At 41.1% G+C, this 26956-nt stretch overlaps 1 long non-coding RNA gene across 1 annotated transcript in view; it reads right to left on the reverse strand.

The window, feature by feature from the left end:
- LOC127685022 (uncharacterized) overlaps positions 1 to 23933 on the reverse strand; it is a 37214-nt gene extending 13281 nt beyond the window's left edge. Inside the window, exons 1-2 of the long non-coding RNA XR_007977783.1 lie at positions 23557 to 23933; positions 6742 to 6994 (exon numbers count right to left, since the gene is read on the reverse strand). This is a non-coding gene — a long non-coding RNA (uncharacterized LOC127685022). The remainder of the gene's footprint in view (positions 1 to 6741; positions 6995 to 23556) is intronic.
- Between the last annotated feature and the right edge of the window lie 3023 nt (positions 23934 to 26956).

Below are 26956 nucleotides of genomic sequence, written 5' to 3' on the forward strand. Positions count from 1 at the left end.
TAAAGAAACTCGCTTTCCAGTAAGTGATCCCAGTTACAGCCACCTGTGTCTCATGATGAATAACTGGATAGGAAAAAAGTGTAAAATTTAAAGTTTATGTAAGGACTGAGGATTCAAAAGTTCTGAGAAAATGTTTGAGCGTCTAAGAAGGTGTTTTAAGGTTGGTAAGTGCAAGTTATGAGTATTAGAAGATGTAACAAAAAAGTATGGAAAAGAATGAAAGAAATCCTTCCAGTTTCTTTCCTTCACTATGGTACTGGTATAGTAAGACTTCCAGAGTGGTATTGTTTTTAACTAAAATCATTTTACTGTAGCTTTTGTTGGGGATTAGTTCTAATGCTTTGAAGTAATCCAGCCCCAAATCAGGAATCCTCTTATCCACACATTGAAGGTCCTTATCTCCATTGGTTTTTGATCGACCAATAAAGAGTCAACGGCCAATGGCTAGGCAGGTAGAGATTCCTTGCGAATAGTACATGTTGTTTAGCAGTTCGGAATTAAGTAAAGGATTAATTGCTGGTGTTCCTTTCTCTGGAAAGCCAGCCAGAAGGCCCTCACTGCCCAGGCGAGAGGCTCAGAGCTCGTTAACTCTTATTGAACCAGAGAGAAAATGTTCTCTGTATAAGAAATAATTACCTCACAGATAAAATGTTACAAAGAAGGAGAAAAATTAAAATCCTTCACACAGGCAAATGTGCACAGATGCACATACATTTATATACACACACTTATACACACACATTCATACACACACATTCATACACACATTCATACACATACATTCATGCACACACATTCATACACACACATTCATACACACCACACATTCATACATAAACATTCATACACACACATTCATGCATACACATCATACACACACATTCATACACACACATTCTGCTTGGGCCTAACCACGTGTTTCATCTCCTCCACAAGTGTTCATGCATACCTACACACAGACAAACAGACATACATATCTATAGTCAATGGCTGGACCTGAGCCCCAAATCCCACACACATACATTTGAATGGATGTATAGGACAGACCCCCCCAAGCCAACACCTTATTTCTATTCTCTGGCCTTTTTAAAGACAAAAATTCTTAGAAAATCACCTCATAGATAAAGTGTTAGATAAAAGGGGAGTTACAAAAGGATACTGATATTAAGTTCAAATCAGTGTTCATTATGAGTTCAAAAGTTTCATTGCATTCCTTATAATCCATCCTTTAGTACTATTTTGTGAGGAGTCTGTACATTCTATTCTTGATTCTAACTTTATTAGATCTTTCTGGCAAAACAACTAAAACCATTTCTTAAAACTTTCTTCCTAAAATTATTTGAATCAAGTCAGGAATTCTATAAGATAATTAATTCATCTGAACAGTATAAATTCACGACAGTTCATCTTTATGTTAATTTGCAGGAAATCTGCTCAATGGGGTGAGCCAATGTCCAGGAACCCTTAGGTGATATAATAGTGACAGGGAAAGTATATTGGCAGCAAGAAGCCATCCTGGGATGAAGTCTCTCGGAACATGGCCTCCCAGTTCACCTATGTTAGGCCATGCAAAAAGGCAGGTCACCTTCAGCAAAATCACCGCTGGCCTTAGCCTCTCCTACATGGCTCCTGCCAGACACTTAGGCTCATTCTTTAGCCTAAAATCTTTTTCAAATAGGAATGCTTAGTAGTGACAATTTGATCATAATATGTGTCAATCTCTTTGGTTAATCTCTAAGCTATTTTATAGTCTGAATGTAATGTGTTACTAGTATAAAGTTTCAGGAACTATTTTTCTTTTATTTATTATTATTTTAAACAGTAGGGGTGTAGTGTGCATGCAATGGTGCAGATGAATAAGTTCTTTTCTTCCCCTTTTGCATGGGTTCTAGGATTGAACCCTGACCATCAAGCTTGTATCTTCTGACAATGGCAGTTTCTACCTTTTGAGCCATTTCACAGGCCAAGTTTCAGTGAATCAACAACAACTCTTAGAGATTAAATCTTTACTTTGTGAAGCTCAGAAGCAAGTCTGGTCTTGTTGTTGTTTTTATTTGTTTGTTTTGTTTTGTTTTTGAGTGTGTGCAGCTTTGGCTTTTGAGAAGATGACATTTTTAGAAGCGGGGCCCCTTGAGGGTTACTAGACCTTAAATAAAATTCTCATCAGTGTGTGATGACAACACTCAGCAACAATCAATTCTTGAAGGAAATTTGTCATGTGAAGCTTTTCCAGAGGCATAGATGCAAGGCAGCGCTTCCCCCCCCCCCCCCTGCAGGGGACACTTTGACAATATCTAGAGAAGATTCTTACTTTCTCTCATGTGCATGTGTGATGTACATGCATGTGTATTGGAGGCTCAAGGTTGGTGTTATGTGTCTTCTTTTCTTACCTTATTTGTTGAAGCAGTCTTTACGTTGAATTCATAGCCCTCAGGTATGGCCAGTCTAGCTAGCCAGCTTTCCCAGGCAAGCCATGTCTGCCTTCCCTGCATTAGAAACATAGGCAGGCTGCCACACCTACCTGGCATTTATGTGGATGATGGGGGTATGACCTATGGTTCTCATGCTTCTGTGTGTGGCAAGATCTTTAGCCATCAACCTATTTTTCCAACCCCAAGATACAGTTTTTGATTGTGTGGCAAAGGAGGGGATGTTGCAGACTCCAGTGGCTGGAGTCGTAGAAATGGGTTATGTTCTGCTCTTCCATTCCTGGCCCCATCCAGTGAAAAATCACTTGTATCACAATGTCCTTAGTGCTGCTACTGAAATACTGGCCAAGACACAAGATGGCAGAAGACTGTTTTCCTCAGAGATAGCACAGAACTTTTGGGTCAGGTTGGACACAGCCTCTTGAGGAAACATAAAAATTCGGACATAACTGAACAAGGGCTGAGTGTGAAGCATGGCTTTTCCAGTTCTTTCTCAAATGCAAGCCTCACTACAATTATTCTGAGCTTGAGTTTCATTAAAACTCAACTGTTTCCAGGTTCCTTCTAAAGGTGTGCATGTGCATGTGTGTGTGCATGGGTGTGCGTGTGTGCATGCATGTGTACCTGCGTGCGTGCGTGCGTGCATGCGTGTATGTGTGTGTGTGTGTGTGTGTGTGTGTGTGTGTGTGTGTATGTTTGAAGCATTTGGGCTTCACATTTTTCCCTTTGGCTGTCTACAAAACTTCCTTGGTTTCCCTTTTCAAAAACTGCTCCTGTAGTTTGACATTTGTGTATAGAGATGAAGAAAGAAAGTAGACTGAAAGGTAGATCATTTCCAGGTAATCTTTAATCAGAATAACTCATCAAAGAAAGCAACAACCATTTAACAATTTGTATCCTAAAGAGCAAAGAGACCTGTGAAAATACTGCACTGTGTGAAGTGATTCAGATCCTTATTTGCTAAGGAAACCATGTGCAACATCTTTTTTGTTGCACCAAGGCTTCTCTAAGTAGGAGCACACCAGATCCTCTCTGCCACATCCCCGGAGCTTCCTTTCCTCAATGGAAGCAACTCTACTTTCAGCCAGGAATTTCCTAACTTTGTCTCTTGCGTTGACACCCTGCTAATGGCCTGTCACAACCCCAGTTACTTTTTTACGGAAGTCTCCTGTTCTCCGAGCAGGTCGATACCATGCGAAGGGCTGCCCTTCAGTTACTCTGATCTCTGAAGTCCTTTTCTTCCTACTTCTAGGATGATCTACCACCATTTACAGTGCTGATAGAAATCCCAGGATAACTGTTTTTGGAAATTACAAATAGATTTCTGGAGTGTGTCAAAATAGTGAAGGGATTCTGATTTGATAAAGTCTGAGAAATAATACAGGTTCAAAAGATGATTTTGCCATCTGTTTAATTTAAGGAAAGAGGATTTCACAGCTTGCTTGAGGTCTAGCTAAAGCAGCTGAGCTGACCTGCCTGGCATCACCACTGGAAAAGGAGAATTCCTGCTGTAAAGCTGACATATGCAGAGAAGACTCTGCCTGATCTGAATAGAGAAAAGTATTCTTTTCTGAGCTAACTTGCAAAACTCTCTGGGCCCCACAGTTCCCTTTTAGCAACACTGTTATCCCCACCCCACCTCCACCCTCCATGTTTGTTGCTATTTCTCTTACCTTTAGATTGCTAATTAAGGACATAGCTCCTTGCCTCTGTCCTGACTCTTAGCACAGTATATAAGACAGAGAAACCTCTTCAAGTGTTTTAGTCCTCTGTCTTGCCCTGTGTCCCCCTTGGGTGCAGTGGGTGAGAAGGCCTGGAGCTCAGACTCTGGGAGCAAGTGAGAATGGTGCGGCAAGCTCGTTTATTCTCCGGGAGCGCCCTTTTTGCCCTCCACAGGTGTTCCATTGGTCCCAAGCAACCATGTCCTCCAAGCATAGCTCCCGACTGGCTGTCACTGTCTGCGGCACCAATCCCTAAGCTCTCACGCAGGCTTCAGTTGGTCCCTCATTTGGAAGTTACCTCCACAGCAGCGCGGCCCCACTCACTGTTTATGTGGAAGTGGCCACAGCCTTGTCAGTGAAGCCTGCTGCTTCTCCGACATTCAGGAATGCTGGCCGGATGCCTGTTTTCTTCATTGGGTGGCTCAGATTATTTTGAAAAGCACGCATGTTTTTCCAGTTTGAAACTTAGGCATGTTGACATGCTTCCTCAGTGTAAAGCAAGAGCTCTGCATACCCACGTTAGTGAATTCAGGAGAAGAAACTGTGAATGATTTTTCTAAGAAATGCTGTTTGCAGCTTGCCATTACATATCAAACTTTCATCCAGCCTACAACCAAGTTAGTAATGTGCTTTGAGATCTTTATGATTGTTCTGCTTACTTACAGTGTAGTCAACCTATTCAGAATTAATTGTTCCTTAAGAAAAACAATGTATTCAATCTTACTATGCTTTGGCCTCCCTAATGTATGATTTACTCTATTTCTCCTTAATGATTCATTGATTCCTCACTCAGAGCAATGTATTTGTGCAAAAGATGTAGGGGCTAGAACTATGACCATTTGCTGAAGCAGTAAGGTTTGAACATTTCCCTCCAATGTTGAAAGCAGTATGTGGGCATACACTAATAATAATACCTGGTTTTTGTCCTTGGGTGGTATTCTGAGTCAATAGGGTCAGAGAAACAATTTTTCCCTTCATGAGACCTCTGTGAAAACTTAAGACAAAAGTTCCTCATTCCTTTCCACACCATATTTGCTCTGCTGTTTAATAAATAGATTGGACAGAATGGCCTTTGTTCAAGAGATCGGGTCAAAGGTATTCAGACAAACCGGTCAGACTCACTCTTGGGTAAATGACACCAAGGGTCAGCTTCCTTTCTTAGCATCTGTGATGTTCCCTCCAAGATGAATTGGCCAAATAACCAAGCCCCAAACTTTGGAGGGGTGTAGAGATTCGAGGTACTGCCTTTCATGGAAGCATTTCCTGTTCACCTACTAATCAAAGATTGAGCAATGGCCTATTATAATGTTTGAGCAAGTCTGCTGGCTCCCAGAAACAGCTGTTAAATATGTTCCTTCTTCCATGCTGTGTGTGTGTTTGGGGGCAGGATTAATTATTTTAAAAATACTGGAAGGAGCTCACAAGTTGATTTGTAATTAGATAAGCTAAAAATTATTTTTAGAATTTTATCCCAAGACAGTGTGTTTTGGACTTACGATGGTATGACCACAGTACAGATTCAGCAGTAACACATTTTGCATGTTGAATTTTCATCTTTTCTTGATCTGGTGCTGTGTCTCTTTGGGGTTCCTTACATTTTGCTCATGATTCTTTTGTTTTCCTTTAATGTGGAATCTGTGTTTTATATTACTTTGAAATATTTCAGCATCTGAGAATGATTTGTGACTAGTAGTTTTGTAAAAACTTGAATTTATGGTATTTTATCTTCCCTTCTTTTGCTTTTGTTTGATCTTGAGGAAAAGAGAAGTTTGCAAGCTGATGTGGCCAACTGTGGGGGTCTCAATTCCTTTTGAGTGGATTTCCTTTTCATCAACAGTTATTCATACTATACATTTCTCCCTGCATCTGTTTTGTCAAATTGTTTTTCTAAGATTTATACATAACACTGTATTAGGCTTCTTTTTTGCCACTGGGACAAAATACCTTAGAGAAACTCTTTAAAAGGAAGTAAGTTTTATTCTGGCTGGTACTTTTAGAGATTCAGCCTGTGGTGAGGTGTAGCATCATGGCTGAAGGCTGAGGCAGAATAAGGTCCCTGAAGGTCAGGAAGCAGAAAGTCAGCAAGCCCCAGAGACAGAATATACTTCCCAAAGGCCTGTCTGCAGAGAACTGCTTTCTCCTAGCAGCCCCACTTTCTAATATGCCCTGTGGGCTGTGTTATCAATTACTCATTGATGAAGTCAGGGATTTCATGGATCAATTATAGAAGCCCCTAAACAGGCATCCAAGATTTCAGCAAGTGGAAATTTGGAGACATTTCATATCTAAGCTGCAACAGTGTGCTGGACTCATTTTCCTGTCTTCTGGTTTTTGTACTCCTGATGAGAAGACTATGTTCAATTTTGTTGCAATTTCCAGTGACTGGATGCCTTTTCTCTGGCTCTCTTGAGAAGCTCTCCTGTGTCCATTTCTTTTCACATTCACTCACTAGGTCTTTGTATATTTTTTACTAATTGTTATATAAATCCTACCTACTCTACAATCATAGTTAGTTTGAGAGTCTATTTAATGGTATCTTTTCCCAGACCAAAACAAATCTCATTTGGTTTTTTGGACAGTGCATTACTTACTATGGCGGTAGAGTGAGGTGATTGCAGCTTGCTCCCATGATGGGGTCCTCCCATTTCTGGCACTGCTGAGTTGCAGCTCTTCTGAGGTCTAAACTGGAAACATGACTATTTTCTAGATTTTTGATGAAGGAAAATGGCTTCTGTTGTTTCCTTTCAGTCCCCTGGACTCTTGTGGTGCTATGCATTCTTTTCTGCTGCCACTCTTCACTCTGGCATGTGCTTCTCAGGGTCTGTGGTCTCATTGGCAAACTTCCTGAAAAAAAATAAGATCAAATGGTGGACACACTCCTGATCCTCCCAATTCTTACAGCTATTTACTTAATAGATATTTTATGTTTGTCTGGCATCTCTAGTTACATACAGTGAGAAAACTTACCTGAGGCAGTTTACAATGCTGTCCAAGGTGAGCATCACACTGTTGGGCTCATGTGAGTGAAGAACAGCTTTTCATATGTAGGCACAGCTGTTCTCTGAACTTTGCACACGAGGAGACACAGAATCTCCCCAAGCTTCCTGTCATCCTAGTTTAGTATAGACAGAGCTAGTTGTGTCCCTTTGAGAGGCTGGGCTAGCTGGACACAGGATGTTCTCACCCAGAATTAAGAGGAAAGTTCCTCATGCACAGCAATAATCCCAGGAAACAGCTTCAGTTTCTAGCAGGCATACTGAGTGGTTCACAACCCCTATAATCCTGTTTTCCACAGGCACATGAAAGCACAGGCACAAACCCACACTGAGACACACATGCATACAATTACAAGTAAGAAAATATTTTTTAAAAAGAATCCACTTTGCTAGGCAGTAGTGGTACATGCCTTTATTCCCAGAAGCGGGAGGCAGAGGCCAGTAGATATTTGTGAATTTGAGTCCAATGTTGTTTACAGATCGAGTTCCAGGACAACTACAGTTATACAGAGAAATTCTGTCTTGAAAAAATAAACAACCAGCAGTGCTACCAGCTAGGGACCAAGTGTTCAAACACATAAGCCTAAAAGGCACATTTCACACTCCAACAATAGGAACAGCTAGACATCTTTATAAATAAATAAACAAACAAATAGCATGCTGGATCTATCTGCAGCAGTGATTCTCAATCTGTGCATTGTGATCCCTTTGGCAAACCTCTGTCTCCAAAACCATTTACATTATGAGTGTCAGGAGAGAGGATGGGGAGAGGGACCTCTACTGGTGATGGTCAGTCACTAATGAGTTCCTACACAGTCACAAACTACCAAATCTAGGAGCATAGTAGGTGCATAGTGGTGTTTTGGAAAGTACAGTGTGTAGCAACTAGAAGTAAGCAGTAACTACCAGAGAAAGGGTGGAATGCAGCTTGGAGTTCAGAGTAAGGCTTGGCCGCTGATTCAGCATTGAAGACACCACATTACTGACAAGCATTATTTCTATAAGGGACTGGCATTAATTTGTTGTGGACATTTTTATTTACCAATCAGAAATAACTTGGGAACAAGATCACATAGCGCCACTTGGGTCTATGTACAGATTCCAAAACTTGGGACCTACACTTAGCATTACAATACACAGCAAGACCAAACCTCAACACCTATTAAAGGCTCTCCTTACTGAGTAAGTTGAGCAGTTCTCAAGCTGTGGGTCAAGACCCCTTTGTGGTTGAATGAGCTTTTCAACAGCGTTGTCTAAGACTATCAGAAAACGCAGATATTTACATTAGAATTCATAACTGTACCATATTCACATTTATGAAGTAGCATTGAAATATAATCTTATAAGTTGGGGTTCACCACTACAGGAGGAGTTATATTAAAGTATTGGAGCATTAGAAAAGTTGAGAATTTCTGTATTTCTCAGTCATAAGTGTAACACATTGCTTTTCTGCTTTCTCTGCTTTTCACTGAACTTTCATGTCCCATGGGTCCATTAGAATTCGTATAAATTATCATAGTGCTCACAAGGACTGAAACACTCACCAGTTTTCAAACATGGCAGCGAGGACTATTGCCATGACTATCAGATATGTGTTCTGCTCCTAGACAACACTCTTTTGTCCTCCTGTATTTCACTTACAAGTTTAAAGAGTGTTAAGAATTTCAAAATAGAGCCTGGAGAGATGGCTCAGTGATTAAGAGCACTGACTGCTCTTTCAGAAGTCCTCAGTTCAATTCCCAGCAACCACATGGTGACTCACAACCATCTATAATGAAATCTGATCCTTTTTCTGTTGTGTCTGAAGATAGCTACAGTGTACTCACATTAAATAAATAAATAAATAAATAAATAAATAGAAAGAATGTCAAAATAATGATAATGGGGCCCATAAGCAAGTGTTAGGGATCCTCTGGGTGAGGAACCCAGCCCAGCATTTGGACACATATGTCAACAGTGCTGAGGCTGAGATGTCCTGCTCCCTGAGTTGTCTCTCTTCTAGTTTTGGTATTGTGCATGTCCAGCTGGTAATCAGTGCCCCAAATTTTTATCTGATGGGGATCACATTTACTTAGGTCTTGGATTTTTATCATATTTTCAACCCATGATCATATTATGTTATTGTCAAAGGAAGTTTTGAAGATGTGATTAAAAATAATAGTGACTTGATGTTGAGATAATCCAAAGGGAGGTCATGCAATTGGGCTCAGTCTCATTACATTCCTTTAAAAGCAGAGAGTTCTTTATGGCTGATGACAGATAGAGAAAGGTCAGAGAAATTTGAAACTTGGGACTGATTTAGAGTGCCCTTGCTGACTTTGAAGATGATGAGCTGCGAAGAAGGCCTTGAGAGAAGGCTTTTCATGCTGAGTGTGACCTCTGATCAACAGTCAGCAAGGCTTCTGCCCTATAGCTGCATGAAAAATTCACTCACTGTCTACAACCAGAAACAATTTAGAAGTGGCTTTCTCCCCAGCCCTCCCATACTGGCACTAGATTTCAGATCATAAGTAGAGAACCCTATCATCTGTATGGACTTCTGACTCACAGAACCATAAGATGATACAGGGGTGCTATTTTTAACCCTTCTGCTTATAGTAATTCTTTGGCTAAAATTAGCAAACTAATATAGCCCACTGAAGTGTCAGCTATTAACTCCATACGTGTTTCTGAATTATGAACTCTGGAAGTGGATGATCCCAAACATGAAAATATATGCGTGTATGTGAGGTATCTATCTGGTGTAGAAGAAAATGACTTGGCTTAGAGGATATGGTTAGCAACGCTTTCTGACAGTTTCGGGAGAGATGTGATGCCTCTTATACATACATACCAAAAACAAAAGCAAGGGACTTTTTAAAAAATGTTATGATCACTGTTGAGGTTTTAAAAGATCATCTTCACCCTTTTCTATTTGCTTTATGTTTTAAGTTCTAGGAATTCTCCACACTCAGTTTGAAACATGAAAAAATTCAAAAGCTGTAAAGGGTTTTGTTAAGAGGCATCCATAATTCTCATATGTAAAGGGGCTTGTATATGAGAAAGGTGCAGAAAGATGTAAATTAAAAAATTGTTCTGAGCTACCTAATGACCCTCTAAGTGACAAAACATTACACTAGAAGCTGAGTAAACTCAGTCTGAAATTCATATTTCAATAGAGGCATCTGAAAATGTTAACACTATCAACCAACAAGGAAATAAAACATGCACTGGTAAGCTGAAGTTACCTTGGCCAATAACCATTCTGCTACAATTCAAGATCATTTAGAAAACTGTGATAGTATAGGATGGTACATTAATTCACAATGCCCCATAAATGAGTCTGTCTTCAGGCAAGAACAACAATACTATTATCTTCGTGGTCTGAGGCAATACTACAAGGGGAAAGAGAAGAAGGTAGAGAGAAGAGAAGAGATCATGGGGTAGGAATCTTGAAAACATGGCCATGAGGGCTGGCCAGGTGGAGTAAGAGCAGCCTAGATGAATATGACAAATCATATTTTGGGATTATCGGCAGGGAGGTCAACATAAAAGCAGAGAGGGTAGATATCTGCCCAACTCTAGTGCTCACTAAGCCTTTTTATTAATATGAAATTTTTAGGTCTCTCATCTAGGAATTGAATGATCGAAGAAGTTGTAGAAACCTTCAGCTGAGGAGCCCCGGGGACTACAGTCACGGAGAACCACTTGAGTAGTGGCTCTGAGGCTCCCGACACCTCATAAACTGCCACATCACAATCTGTCATCTAAAGGGAGAAATCAGAGGTGATGCGCAACCTAATACACACCCTCACCCACAGGATTGGCTTGAGGTGGCATTCTGAAGTACCAAATGTGGGCATGCTCCCCATCCTGAAAGGCTCCAGGACAAGTGGGAGCACTCCTCTTTGTAAGTCTGTGTGAGGAGAGCAGTGAGTTTACTGGGGTGATCAATGGGGGGTGAGCAATGGAGAAATCATGTGGCCTCACACCTGTACCTGAACCCCAAGCGACCCCACCTGCTGTGGTCCCTCCCTCCCATGCTGCTACAGAGCTCCCAGTACTCAAGTGGATTTTCCTTAAGTTTTATTTTGTTGTTTAACCCCAAACTCTGGTAAAAGTAAGGCAAATTTCATTATGTTTTAGGTCCATTTTACACTTAAACACTCTCAGTAGTTTTTCTAGGATGCTTTTGCAGTGCTTAAGCAGGCCTTGAGAGACTACCAGAAGAATGTTTCATTGTATTCTTTTCCCAGCCCACAGGAGTAGCCTTCCTGCCAAGAATAAACAAGTCCTAACTCTGCAGACTCCTACACAACTAGGTAGGAACCTATTACTAAACTGTGCTTTCAGATTCACTAAAATTATGTCAAAGAACAGGAACAAGTGTAGAGCGAGGGGGTGGGGGGGAGACACCTGTTCTCTCAGAAGCCAGGATCCCCAGCAAGCTGCCTCAGGCACGGCTCGGGAAGATGGAGCAGGCTGCAGTCTATGGGCACCAGCGTTCCATTCCTGTGCACAGCCAGTCAACAGTTCCTCACACATAAACACAAACAACCCCCCACCCAGAGAAAAAAGAAAAAAAAATCATCTTAACAAGGAATGAACACTAATCTCAATAAGTACAGGGGAGTCCAGAGTAGCTACAACTGAGCTGGGACCTCCAGAGATGACACAGACCAAGGGTAAATCTGAGGAGAGAGAGGCCCTAAGAGCTCCCTGGCTAAGGTCACATTGACATTGGCAACCCCACTGCCAGGCTGGAAAGCAGCAGGGCACAAAGACTGGGTAGGACCGGTCCTTGCAGGCTTCAGCATGTGCACCAGGCTCTCCTTCCTGCCTTTCCTGACTGAGGTAGGAAAGTTCCGAGGCCTCCCAGGGTTGTTCTTAGCTCCCTTTCACTTTTTGGATAAGGTCAAAGTCCCTGGACCCTGTGATCAACACCAAAGGCAAAGTTGTCATAGGGCGATCTTTCAGGAACTGAGGTAGCTGAAGTCAATAATGGTTCTCAAGCCCCTGTTCTGAGTCCACATGGTTTCTCAGTCATTATCATGTGAGTCAGGGGAAGATCAGAGAAGAGTCTAAGGTGGTGCTAAGCTGCAAGAGCCACTCTAGCTCTGGCAGAGAGAACTGAGGTTACTGAAGTTACTCCCTCCACCCGTTGCCCCAATTCTTGGTTTCACTGGCCTCAAGAGAGCATTCAGCCCAGGAGTGGGGATCGGCCAGGCACAAGAGGAAAGGAGGCCCTCATCTTTGCTTCTTAGTCCTAAGCAGGCTAAACTACTAGTTAGATAAAAGGGGCTTCTTAATGGTTTGGGGTGATAGAGCCACAAGGGTATAAAAAACGATCAATTCTGAGACTGCATACCTCAAATCCAATGCAATCTACTCTTTTTTTTGGGGGGGGGGAGCTTAGAAAAATTTAGATTACTTTAATCCCTGCCAGGATTAAATTCAGGTCATCAGACTTGGTGACAAGTGCCTAATTTACCAGCTGAACCATTTTGTCAGCTCCACCAACAGTTTTGAGATTTAACAACAATAATACAGAAATGATAAAAAAAAATTCAATTTTCCCCCCAGTCCCTGCTTCCCCATATATGACTCTGAAACTAATCATTTATTAATAAATTCCTAGGCTGTAAGCTTTGGTTCATTTCTTTACTAACTCATAACTTAAGCAACCCATTCAAACTATTCTTTCTACCACAGTTACTTACCCATCCTCAGCTTCATGTGCTGGTACCAAGCCTGGTGCTGACCTTCTTTATTCTAGCCTGAGTTCAGCCACCTACCAGTTTATGTACATCTCCTCACTGTTTCCTGGCAATATCTCCTTTTATTATATTCTGAGTTCATCTGTGTGGCTGGCAACCTCTGCTCAGATCTCATGCTTTGGGCCTCCACAGTGTTCCCTGGTGAATCTCCCCTTATCCTGAATTCATCTACCTGCTGGTTAGTTACCACTCCTCCAGTCCCTGACTGCTTCTTCCTTACTGTCTTCCTTCAGCATCTCTCCCAGTGTGTCTCTCGAATCTCTCTTTATTCTCTCACTTTTTCCCAGAATCCTCTCTTCTCCTGCCTGTGCCCCACCTCCGATTTCCTACCTCAGCTCATTGGCCATAGGCTTTTTTATTGTCAGGTGATGCTTATAAGAGATTTTCTCTATACAGAAGAACCTTACTTGGAACTTAAATAAAAATGGAAAAAACAAAAGAAATTCTTCAAGAAAAAAAGTGTTTTATGACTAGCAAGCCTTGGCATGAAAAGGCATTTCAAAGCAGGCCAGAGTAACTGTGTTTGGCCCTGGAATCCCATGAGGTAGCTGGATGGAACAGACTCCTACGACTTGACATCTTAATTCCTCATGTGTGCCTCTCCCATCCCACATGCTACAAACAAATAAACTAAGTTATATTAAACAATTGTGTGTGTGTGTGTGTGTGTGTGTGTGTGTGTTGTAAGACAGGGTCTCAGTGTGTAGCCCTGAGTAGTTTAACCTTCAGTATGTGAACTTGACTGACATGAGATCCACCTGACTCTTCCTCCTGAATGCTACAAGTAAAGGTGTGCACCAGCAAACAAACAACAACAAAACCCAAAGAAATGTAAATTGTGTGTGTGTGTGCCTGCACGTGTCCATGTGTGTGTGTGTGTATGTGTGTGTGTGTGTGTTTGATAATCACATTTAAAGAAGACTAGTCCCTTTGAGGTGGGTATAGTAGAAGCTGAAGGGAGGAAAGGATAATAAGAAAGGAATGCAATGATAGTTTAATTTTTAAATATACTGTCAACCTTAAAAATATAACAAGAATAGACTGCATGTGGCCCTGCCCCTGCTTTGTACTCAGTATTACATAAACATATTGAATGAGTTATACACTTACATTACCTTAGCTATTTACTGAAATAAATTTAATCCAGCATTACATCTCAAATAAGTCATTTTCCTATCTTCTTTCTTTTCTAGTTATCCTGCATCTCATCTTTTGCTATAGCAACACTTTTATTGGCCTGGAAAGGCAATTCTGTATCTAAAAGGGCTTGCTAATCTCCATGACAACTAGAATTCTATTTCTAGAAGCCAGGTAACAAGTTGGGTATCTTGAAAATGCCTGTAACTCCAGTTCTGAGGGATCTCATATTATTTTCTGGCCTCTCTCTCTCTCTCTCTCTCTCTCTCTCTCTCACACACACACACACACACACACACACACACACACACACACACATACCCCAATTTTATAGTAATATTTTGGCTATTGAACTCTGACCAACATCTTTAGATAAGTCATATTTTTATATTGTATAGTAGTTGTGTTTTACATTCTTTCACTCACAAGTGTTTCAGCTATACTACACACATTTCTAGGTTAGCCTGGGCTATAGGGTAAGACCTTGTATATTAAAAAAAAAGAAAATTAAAGATTTTAAATTGAAGTACAAGGCAAGACAATAAATATATAAAAATACAATTATGAAATAATTCTTTGACCCTTATTATAGCAGAAATCTGAGGTTTGCTGGAAGGTGTTTGTAGTCATAGGCACTTCTCCATAAGATACTAGTTACAAATAGAAAAGTTGATACTTTGCTAGGAGAAACTTGAGAGACAGCATTTCAAAATAGATAAGGTTAATGTCACCAACAACAGAAAAATTCATTATCATGCATCTTCTGAAATGAGACCTAATATTTCTATAAAAATTCATAGTTTGAATCTAATCATGAAGAAGAATTAGGGACATCTAAACTGAGTACATTTTCTTGGTTCCCTACTCTTTGAAACTGGAAACATCAAGAAATGCAAAGAGAGTGAAGAGACATGACAAAAGCAATGCACAACTCAGGACTCGTGCGCATAGACATTGCTGAGATAACTGTGGGAGAACGGGGTATGGATAGCAAAGCACTCGGGAGTAAAGGTTGTCATGACTTCAATCAGTTCTGAGTGGCCCTCAGAATGAGAGAGTTAGGAAAACACAGGGATGGATGACAAAGCAGACAGGGAGCTAGAAGTGTAGACTTTTGGCAAGTAGCATCAGCAGAGAGTCCACAAGTAGAAGGCGCCAGGGGACTGCACTGATCCTCGCTGGAGCACAGCAGAGGAGAAGATGAAGGAAGGCTTGCAGCAGAGATTAACCTTCTCACTCTGGTGCAAGAAAGCTGTCTGGGCAGGGTGTTTACCACTTCTATAGAGGGTATGTTGTGGTTGAGATATTAGGAAAATATGAATTTCCAAAATTTTACAATAGCCTCATCTATAGCCAAATTTGGTAGAAACTCTTTAAATCCCAAGTACATTGTAAGAGTACTTGAAACTACCAAGTTCTCTAAATCTTTACATTAGATATTATTTATTCAAAACTCCATTATTTACTACATTTATTTTTAGGTAGATTTGAAGCATATAGAACTTGTGGTTTGATGACACACACATTCTCCCTTGAAGGAGGCATAATTTAGCAGAAATTAATATAGCAGAAAAGGTGCTATTGGCATCACTTACATATATCTCAAAATAAGTATTTAATCAGTGGTGGATTATTTTCTGAAAACTAGTCACACCCCCTAACCAAGAGTCAGATATAGTCATTATCAACCCATTTGCTATTTCTGTTGTGGTTTCTTTCTGTGAACATTGTATATTGAGGAGCATAAACTGTATTTGGGCTTTTGTATTTTCTTTCCAATAATCATAATTGGAGCTTCATTTAGTGATCAATTTTACTGCATATTATTTGTAGGTATGCTCATACCTATGTAACATATTCTTATATATTTAATTTTAAATATCTCACATTTGAAGGACTTATGGCAGCCTCCAGTCTGAAAATATTGCAAATAACAGTTGTTAAAAGAATCTCTGTATATGTAACACAAAAATCATTACTTTATTTTTTAAATGATGTTCCACTGAGTATAGGGACCAATGGAAAGACTATGTATTTCATTCACACATTTCAAAAGGACTAAAAAATCTAGAGAAAATATCTTAAATGAAAATGGACAGTGATAACTGTGAAATTATCACTCTCAGGATTGATTTCAACCCATCTATCTGTGGCATGCATGGTTATATAAGAGGAAGGTTCTCCTCGAATCACCATGGGCGTGTGTTCTTTGTATTTGTTCTTTAGATTACTAACTTAAGTTGTGTACACCCTTTCTAAAGCACTGTCTCACAAGATACTTCAGATAACCCTCCTTTTCCTCTGAGACTGAAGCTTTCTAGTCCACAGGAACTCTCTTTTTCAGCAGGAAGAGAAACAACTCCAACTAGCATCAAGAGCCACTGAAAGTAACCAGATTTTCTAGGTTTTTTCTTCCAAAGAATAAACAAGGCAAGCCGCTTGTGTGAATCACTCTCACACAAGCCAAGCTGCAAAGACTCAAAACCCAACCCAGCTATGTGAAATAGATGTAGATCAACTGCATCCCTTGGGAAGCGCTCTCTGTCCAACATGTTGAGCTGCCTGAAAGGAGTGTTCCTGGTTCCCAAAATTTTCATGCTGTTGCCAGTCCTGGGTTGGGTTTTGATGATGCAACTGTTTTTGAATCATTTGTTCTCCTGTGAGTAAGCTCTCACCAGTATTTCTGTAAATAACTCCAATAAAACTCACTGTTTTATTAACTGTACTTGTGTGGTATACATACTTTGGTCTGTTTTGGGTTCTGTATCTGGGGTGAGAAGCAGAAGTTTTGTAACACAAGTATTTACTGAGTTTACTTAAAAGTTTATCAACCATTAACATGTAAGGCAAATAATCATAACTTTCAAGTTCTTTGTAAAGTGCATATTTTACAGCCTCAGGACTAAGTTGGTGCAATAATTATAGCTTTCAAAGGTTCCATAGACACCCCTGCCAGGAGCCATTCTCACATAGATCTCAAAACCCCCTCCTCTCAGCCATTTCTAGCCTGCTTTTTCTAGCTTGCTTTTATAAGGAAATGTACTAGCTTAAAAATTAGCCAAGTGAGCTAGATGGTCAGTATATGCAGGGCTCACCCGAGTGGGCTAGAACAAACGAAGCTTACCTCTGGTTAGGTCACCAGAGCAACTCCTTTCCACTTCACCTCCTCATGATCAATTTATTGTGCTAAGTTCCTGCAGCAATCGCCAGCTTTTCCCTGAGATTCTGAGAGACAATTCTGAGAAACTGTTCCCGAGAAATGATGCTAGCCCCCTGAGATTGTTCCCCGAATACAATGACTTCCCCCCTTTACCCCTCCCTACACCTTGCGTGCTTCCCTTTAAATTGCCTTGTGTAAAAAATAAAATTTGACAGCATGATCAGAATACTGTCTTGCTGTCTGTCTCTCGCATCTCTTGTCTCTTGCCTTCTCCTAGGTGGTCCGGAGACCCTGTTGACTGTCTTGTGGGTTGGGACATACCCCTCTCCTCAAACACCTGAGGCTGTAGCCAAGAGTGTTTCTCTTGTGGTCTTCTCTTGTGGGTCTGGGTCTATTCAGAGATTCACCAAGTAACTCAAGTTTTGTTTTTAGAAAAAATAGAGGCTTTTTATTTTTTAAAAAATAAATTTGCAGGAACAAACCAGAAAGAGTTCTGTGGGTAAGGCCTATAGTCATCTGTGGACAGTTCAAGGATTAGGAAGACAAAAGCACAAAGGTATAATTTCAGAAAGCCAATTTAACTCATTTCCTGTCTGGGTGCAGGTAAGAATTGATTATGTAGCAGACACCCAGTAGGTGTCTCAGCCATCCAAACAAATAATCATTTCATGTAAAAGTGGAACTTGGCAGTTGGCCTGTTCAAACTTGTGGCTCATTAACCATTCTTTGTAAGAAAAGCTGGAGCAGTGAAATATTTTACAACAATCAACAGCATTTAATAATAGCTCAACTGCACAGGGAGGTTATCTTTCTTAGGCAAGTTAGCTGACAGGGTACATTCAAGAAAGGAGAAACATTAAAGCAATTTTATTTTCACAAGCGAACCAGACTGCGCATGCGCGACTGCCTGGCAAAATCCTCTATTCTTAAAGGAAGTTTTGTTAATTCAATATCAAGAACACATTTGTAGAGCCAGGCGGTGGTGGTGCACTCCTGTAATCCCAGCACTCTGGGAGGCAGAGGCAGGTGGATTTCTGATTTTGAGGCCAGCCTGGTCTACAGAGTGAGTTCCAGGACAGCCAGGGCTACACAGAGAAACCCTGTCTCGAAAACCAAATCCAAAAAAAAAAAAAAAAGGAACACATTTGTAAAATGTTAACATCTGATGTTGGATATTGGTTCTAATGCTTATTTCAGCTCCCTAAAAAGCTGCACTGCCAGATCTGAGGGTCCCTGCTCCCACTCCCCTCCCCTCCCCCGGTTCAAATGAGTAATAAAGAGTTGCCATACAGCCAAGGGCTGGGCAGAAAGACAGGGGCAGACTTAAATTTTAAGTGCAAGGGAAGGAGAGAGGGGGTTGGAAGAGAAGGGTCAGATTTAAGAGCTGAAAGAGGGAAAGCATCCTACACTGTAGGATGTGTAGGAAAGTGAATGCAACCCTATGGGAAGAGGGCACAGAAGATGACAGGCAGCAAAGATACAACAGAGATTTAAAATGCATTAAACCAGGGATACTGGAGGGAAATGTGTGCTACCCATCAGCAGGATTGCAAATATCCAGCTATTGAGCTTAGTTAAGACATATCAAAATTATCTAGTGTGTGTGTGTGTGTGTGTGTGTGTATGTGTGTGTGTGTGTGTGTGTGTGTGTGTGTCTGGTGTGTCTTTCATTTACCAATCAAGAGAACTCTTGGGCAGGTGCAGTGACTGCACTACATGTCAGAAGCCAAAGCAGTTTAATTAATTCAGTCTAGTGCATTGAGGTCCCAAGAAAGTTTCACATTAACCTGGACACAGGGGGTACAGAGCCCAGTCAGCCAATACACAGTTTAGTCAAAGTTTCAACTTTTTTAAAAGACAAAGCAGAATAAGATTTTCCCACATTTTCTAGTTCTCACCAGCTGCTGTTTCCTTAGCAATAGCATATCTTGGTTCAAAGTGACCCAAACCTCCTTGCAGACTGAGAAATCTGTCAGCAGTCCAACTCTGAGATGTGTTAGATGTGTTGTCTAATTAAGCTATAAACAACATTACTTTCTCATGAAAAAAAATGAGCATGAAGCCACTTCCTCAGGTCTGCAGCTTGCTTGGCAGAACACCAGGATCCTCTGCTTGAGGAAGTGCACCTCCTCGGTATCTCAGTGCTGAGAGTGACAGAACCATCCTAGGGTGCCTTGCAGCTAGCAAGGTAGGAGCATTATCATGCCATTTCTCCACAGTAAAGTAAAATACTTTCTACTGTGATCCCTAGAGATTGGCCTGTGTTCCTGAATAGCCAGAGAAATGTTGCCCTCTGTGGATTAGCTGCCTATGTTTGGACTACAACAGGCAAAAGTCTCAACATTGTTTGTACTGCATCCACAATCTTTTTCAGCAACCTAGCCTGTACTCTAATAAACTTAAGAACACTTAATAATTTTAGTATTAGTAATTTATTCTCCGTTTCGGCTACATAATTCAGACTGTGCCTAAAAGGGGAAAATGAAACAAAGTATATTCTTAGAATTCTCATATGTAAGAATGATGGAGTTTAGAGAATTATACAACCTTTGTTGTATAACTAAACCTTCAAGAAGTTTCTGTTAAATCTTGAGCATGATCAAGCAAGACTAAGTCAGAAAGCAACATTCTGGTTCCCTTTTATACTAGGCTCAAGTACAATCATATACAATACACATATCAATCACAGACATTTTTTGTCCTCCTGCTCTCATGGAAAGCCTTGAGTCAGATACTCAGTCCAAACATAAGAAGCCAATTACAATAATAATAATAACAACAATAATAAAATCTGGTTTGGTGGCACACACTTGTGCCAGGGAGACAGAGACTCCATGTCCTACCTAGCCAGCCATCTGAGCCTACCTATCCAATTCAAAGCCAATCAAAAATCCTGTTTTACAAAAAACAGTGGATGGCACCTGAAGAATGACATCCAAGGTTGTCCTCTGGTCTCCACACGCAAGCTTACATGTGCAGGGCCACAGGACCAAACTATCCTGTAAAAGGATTTTCATCCGCTGCAGTAAGAGAGCTCAATGGGTAAAGGTTCTTGCAGCCAAGTCTGATATAACCTGTCCAATACCTGGGACCTCTATTGATGAGGTTTGGTCTGTTGTATGTATTGTCCCAGAGACAAGAAAGTGCAAAGGTAGATCCAAGTGAGGCTATGTGACCTTGCCTCCAAATTATTTCTGATTGGTGAATAGAGATAACAACAGTCAATAGCTGGGCAGAAGAAACCCATGCAGGCAGGGTTTAGCATTCCAGGACTTCCAGCATCAGAGAAGAACCACAAGGGGGAAGACACCATGGGTTAGGTGAGTCGTAAAATAAAGACCATGTGGGTTGGCTACCTGGATATAAGAGCCGTTCAAATGAAACATGGCACATTCTATCGTGGGATTAGTAGTGGGAAATAGACAACAGCGAGAGGTGCACAATCTGCCCTGCTCTTGTGCTGATTAAGGCTAATTGTACATAGAAAGGTTGTGTGTGTCTTTTATCTGAGAACTAAGTCAAAGGCAGGGTAAAAACCTGAGTTGGGATTAAATAATTTCTACAACATCCACATATACAACTCCTGCCCACCCCCACATACACAAATAATAAATGTAATTTCAAAGGGGGTTAAAGCACTTGTTAGTAAACATGAGGATCCACGTTTGATCACCAGAACCCATGTGGTAGGACGATAACCAGCCCCGTCACTATCCTCTGGCCTCCATAAATGCATACTAACACACACATACGAACACAGAATAAATTAATGTAATTATTAATTAATTAACTAATTAAAGGTTTTTCACATCATCTCTTGTTGGCCCAGACTCACTTCTGACTTTCGTTTACATAGCTCGCTTCCCCACATCTACCTCTCCTTATCTCATGTCTATCATGCTTGCATGTGTTTCTCCTCCCTAATCTCCATGTTTAAATCTATATTAAACTCTTTATAAACTACTGTTCTGGGGACTAGACAGATGGTACCCAGGTTAAAAGAACTTATTGTGCAATCATGAGGCCTGGAGTCCAAATTCCAGCATCCTGTACACACCCATGAGTATAGCTTCCAGGAAACAGACATTGTCTTAGGAAGAAATAATGAAAAACTGCCAGTGATTTGGAGGAAAAAACACTTACAAATGTATGGCAAAAATGCAAAACTCTGTTCTTTTAAAATATAGCCTACAAAAGAGTTAGGACCTGGGTTATGAATGAAAGGGAAGTAAGTGAAAATCCCGGTTCCTTTCCTACCATGTAACCCAACCAAGTACCATTATTATCTCTACAAATCTGTTTCTTGCTGAGTGTGCCAAATTTATATGCTGCTTCTCAATATCAAAAGGGAAACCACTTAGCAAAGAGTCCATACAGAGTAATTTACTAATTATTGAATTTTGGAACAAATGTTAAAAAGACAAGTAGTGTTTCATGTTTATTTTTAACTGTCAGGCACAAGACTTAGAATCCTGACTTAAAGTTGAGATATAAAAGGAATTACAAAAAGCCATTTTGCCAAGGACAAATGCTAAGTAAAAATATCTAGTACTATGGAAATATAATTGACATAGGCACAATCATAAGTTTATTAGAATAATTTGATGCATCACCTCAAAGTTTTCATTTTTACAAAGATATGGTTTCATTTTCATAAACAATAAAGGGAAAACAACACATCAAAAAAAGAGAGCAAAGGTAGGAATGAAGAATATTACTAGGTTGCTTTACTTTCCAACTTAAGAACCAAAATACAACACAGGAAAAACTCCTCGTACAAAAATGGTAGAAAACATCACACTAAAGATAATAAAACACCTCTCGTTCCTGAACACTTCAAAAAACAGACTTCCCTGAGATCTTCGAGATTTTCGGTCTGGAAACAAGAAGCCCCAGTAAGTTACTTCATCACCACAATCCTATTTCCAATGTCAAAGCAAAACCTAGGAAAGCTACTCTGGTGGCTTTCTCATTCTCAGAACTTTATTTTTATTTAATTCTAGACATACAGAGAAACTACTTAAAAAGTCAGATAAATTCTGATAGGCAGCAAAATTTCACGCAAAAAAACAAAATATAAAAACAAATTCTATTTTGTCTTATGACAACAATAAAAAATGTTGTCAGAAGACAGGCAATGGTAACACACCGTTCATGCCTGCACTGTGGCGACAGAAGTAAGTAGCCAGATCACTTGACTTGGAAACCAGCCTGATATATAGGCTACTTGGGAAAAGCCAGGGTTTCCTGAAGTGCCTGCTCTGCAAGCATGAGGACCTAAGTTCAAATCCTTATGCACATAAAATCTGGTGCAGTGCTGCACATTTCTTTCTAACTCCAACTCTTTGTCTCACAAGAGACAGGTCCTGGGAGTCTGCCAGTCCAGCTGAAATACAAGCTCCAGGTTCAGTGAGAAATTAAGGTAGAGACAAGTGGAAGACATTGACCTCAGACCTCTGATCTCTACACAAAGCATAGGAAACTCAGGCCTCTGTTCTTTAACATGGATTAACTCAGTTACTCACTGTAGGGCTACAGAGTAGGTAATACTATAGTCATCACACACAGCTGAATAAAATGAAGCTCCAGAAGTCACTAACCGCTCCATGGCCATGCAGTCAGTCAACGGGAGCAGGCAGGATCTGAACTGAAGATGTCAAGTGTTCAAATCAACTACAGCATTCATTTAGTTAGCAATTTTTACAAAGAGCCTATCAGGTGCCAGACACAGTTCTAAGTACTAGGGATAAAATTATGAATAAATCTAATGAGATCTTTACCCTGTAATTAGGAAGAGAGAGCCAACAATTCTAATGGGAATAATTAACAAGTGTAAAGTGTATCTAATAATAAATAGGGATGAGAAAGAGAAAATAATGTTTAATTTAATGCTAAACAAGAGTCAAATGACAAAAAGAGGGAGACTTGCTTCTCTTTTAGGAACCAGGAGAAGTTCTCTCAAGTAAAGAACAGCAATAGAAGTCAAGAACAACTGCCACCAGCCAGAGATGGTGCCCTGTACATCTGCCAGGGTAGCATCCTAAAGCCCAATAGTGAGAGAGTCATGGGGTAAGGCTAAGGTTAGGTTGGAAGCTGCCCTAGTGGCAGGGAGAAGCAGCTTAGATTCAATTCTGTGTGTAACCCAGGGCTTTTGGAGGATTTGAGCACAAAAAGTTCAATCCAAGTTCTTTTTAAAAACACCATTCTTACTGTTATGTGAGGAACAGCAAGCTGGAGAACTGCATCTGGGGTGCGGGGAGACTGCGGGAGGAGAGGGAGGGAGCCCTGCCAAGATCTGCAAAAGCCAGAGGCGCAACCAAGCACAGAACTATCAGGGAATGAATGGCCAGGACTGACCTGTGCTGGAGGAAGGAGGCGTCGCCGGTTGCGGGACTCAGAAGCAGATCCATGGGCGCACAAGTCAGTGAACCACGCAGCGCGGGTGGCAGGGCCTGGGTGGCCGTGCAGTCGCGGCGGAGGGGGAACCGGAGGTCACCGGTTACACAATTCTGCAGCCTGAGCTGCAAGAGCGGCGCACGGGATCGAGGTCTCCAGGGTTAGCGCCATTCCCCGGACCCCCGGCCCGGGGGTCGCCGCCGCAAAACACAGCACCTGGACCTCGGCAGCACTGCAGCCACTCAGTGCCCTCACCGCGGCCAGGAGGAAGGCCGGAGAAGGTAGCAGGTCGGCAGGCCTCCGAGGGGCACCGCACCGCACCCCTAGCTCCTTTGTCAGCTCAGCCTCCAACTTCACGATGGCTCCGCCCTGCTCCTCGCCTCCCCCACATCCCTCTAGCGCGCCCCGCCCCCATCCTGCCTTTGACCCGCCCGCTGGGTGAGAGCTGACACTTTCAGTAGACACAGTGCATGGGAGCTGCTAGCACAGAGAGCAAGCAAGTCAACGTCCTTCTCCTGAGTTGGGGGTGACATAGCCTCGGTGGTAAATTGCTGGCTGGCAAAGGAGGCCTCTGTGATATCAGACCTGAGACTCCATTGTTATTACAATAGTCCTTACTGTTGAAATATTCAAACTCCTCTCCCAACCAACTCCTTTCCTCCAACACTTTCTTTCCTCCACCTTAGAGACTTGAAAGTGTTTGCAATCTCTTAAACAATCAGTACTGTTTTCAAAACTGACTTTGCAAACCTGAGGTGTTTCCCCCAGAAAAAACAGGAGATACTCAAATAAAATCGCTCTCATTCTCCCTCCTTCATAAATTCAACTTCAATATTCTATCCCTATCCCTAAAAAGCAGCATGTTTCTCTGGACCCACAACTGAAAAGATAGAAACAGCTTAATTTCAGGAGTAACAGACAGAGCTCCTAGCTGCCTTACCAGCAGGTCATGTCCTGAAATGTAACAGTGAAGAAAAAAAAGAAAATGAAGATTTGAGCGAATGATATTTTAAAAATTGTCTCTACACAGCTGTTATTTCCACTAAGAAAAATGAAAAAAACCTGTATTTTTAAGGCTGAGAAAAGCATGTTCCACCACAGTTCACAAAAATTCATTCTAACCAATAGTTAGTCACAGCATACATTCTGTCCACCACTCACTTTACCACATCTTTTGTGCCAATGGACAAACACATCGATTCCCAGTGTTCAAAACACATTTAGTGTGGTGAGAGAGGCAACAGCTGCAGGATAAGTTCAGAGCTACATCTGAGGGAAAGCTTTGGGGGGCATAGCTAGAACATGTCAATAAAGTCATAATATGAACTGAATTATTAGTTCTATTAGGGAGGGAAACTCCAGAGCAGCATGTGCATGGGCAGAGGATGGAGGTCAGCGTGCATTCTGGGAACTGTGAAGCATGAAGCAGAGAGTGGCATAGGCTGCAGAGTATCCAGACAGAGGAAGCTAGGGAGGCAAATGGAGGACTGAGAATGAAGGTCCTGCAGGGTTTGGAGACCTGGTGAGCCTATACTCCAGAGGAGGAATCAATGAAAGAGTTAAACAGTAAAAGTAACTTTAGTAATTCACCCTGGCTGCATCCATAAGAGAGGACAAATAAAATGGAGGACAAAGTCATTTTAAAGGAGATGTTCAAAGATATGAAAGTTCAGAACAGAGATGGTTCATCTCTATACGTATTAAAGTCATCAGATATCAGGGCTTGGGGGAAGGCTTAGTGGGTCAAGAATTTGCTACACAACTGTGAGGAACTGAGTTCAGATCTGTGGCACCCACATAAATGCAGGGCAGGGGTGGGTGCTTGCCTATACCCCCAACTCTCATGAAGTAGAGACAAGATTTCCAGAGGAGCTGAACAGTCAAATTGCTAAATAAGTGAATTCCAGAACTGGAGACAATGACTCAAGAAATCATTTTGAATCAAGTCAGTAGTATGAATATCATCTAACGTGCTAAATTCTAATGCATTGATTACCCTACAAACTGGGGTTCACAAACTCATTCTGTTCCTAACAATTATGGCTCAATAATTTTTTAAATATTATCCATAAGCCAAAATAAATATGTAACTCTGTGATTACAATAAATGAGGCCACATAACTTAAGTATTTGTAACTTAACAGGTTGGTAATTCGTCAGGCAAAAAAGTAATATACTTAAGTCAAAAACAAAACTATGAATTTTATTTACTAATGGGACATCTGTAGCCACTGGGGAATGTACCACTTCTCAAACTTGGGACTATGGGACAATATCACTATTGTTTCCCACTCTACATTGGCAGGAAATGGTCAGGCACACTGCTCTACACTTAATATTCTATCATAGTGAAAGGGACAGGTTCCTCACTACAAATAGAATACAAAATAGAATCGCCTGGTTGAGTGGTAACAGCCAGATTTTTTTCCTTACTAAAATATAAAAATACATTTTCCTCTATATTGGCCATTAACTTGACAATGCTTTTATCAACCTTAAGTTCTCACCAACAACTTGACATCTAATGTTTCAGCCTCTATGGATAAACTTGGTCTCAGTCAACTATTTTATTGAGTTGCAAAGGATGCTTTTCTAAATACATATTCCTTCTGTGGTTGTTGGCTGCCATTCCTGTTTAATGAGCTATCATGGTGGAGCACACCTTTAATGTCAGCACTCTGAAGGCAGATTGTTGTAGAAGTTTTTAATCCCGACCCAGGTTTCTAACCCACCTTCCAACCTTTAGCTCCCCGATAAAAGATACACACGGCCTTTATTTTTGAAATAAGCCTTAAATGGCACAAAAGCTAGGATTAGAATCCTCTTTGGTATTAGAATCTACTTTCCTATTGATAACTCCAAATTATTACTTACTATTTTCTCTGTTTCTTCTGGGCTGCTCGTAGCTCTAATTTGCCAGCCCGCGGAGCCATGTGATTATCGCTCACCTAACCTGTGGCAGCTTCTCCTTCTCCCTCATGCACCTCTTTCTTCTTCTCGTGGTTCTCCTTGGACCCCAAGCCAGAGAAACCTAACACCCATCTATGTCTCTTCTGCCTAACTATTGGCTGTTTCTGTCTTTATTTATCAATCAGAAATAACTTGGGGGTAGGGTCGCAGATTCCAGTGCTTGGAAACCCGCACTTAGCATTACAATAGACAGAAAGACCAAACCTCCTTTTCTCTCAAATATGCACTGAATCCAATTACAACAGTTATGATAATTATAGTCACACGATCTTTAATAAAGAAATAGCCGGGTGGTGGTGGCACCCGCCTGTAATCCCAGCACTCTGGGAGGCAGAGGCAGGCGGATTTCTGTCCTGGAACTCACTCTGTAGACCAGGCTGGCCTTGAACTC

This window comes from Apodemus sylvaticus, chromosome 5 (assembly GCF_947179515.1).
Source record: "Apodemus sylvaticus chromosome 5, mApoSyl1.1, whole genome shotgun sequence".
Lineage (NCBI taxonomy): Eukaryota > Metazoa > Chordata > Mammalia > Rodentia > Muridae > Apodemus > Apodemus sylvaticus.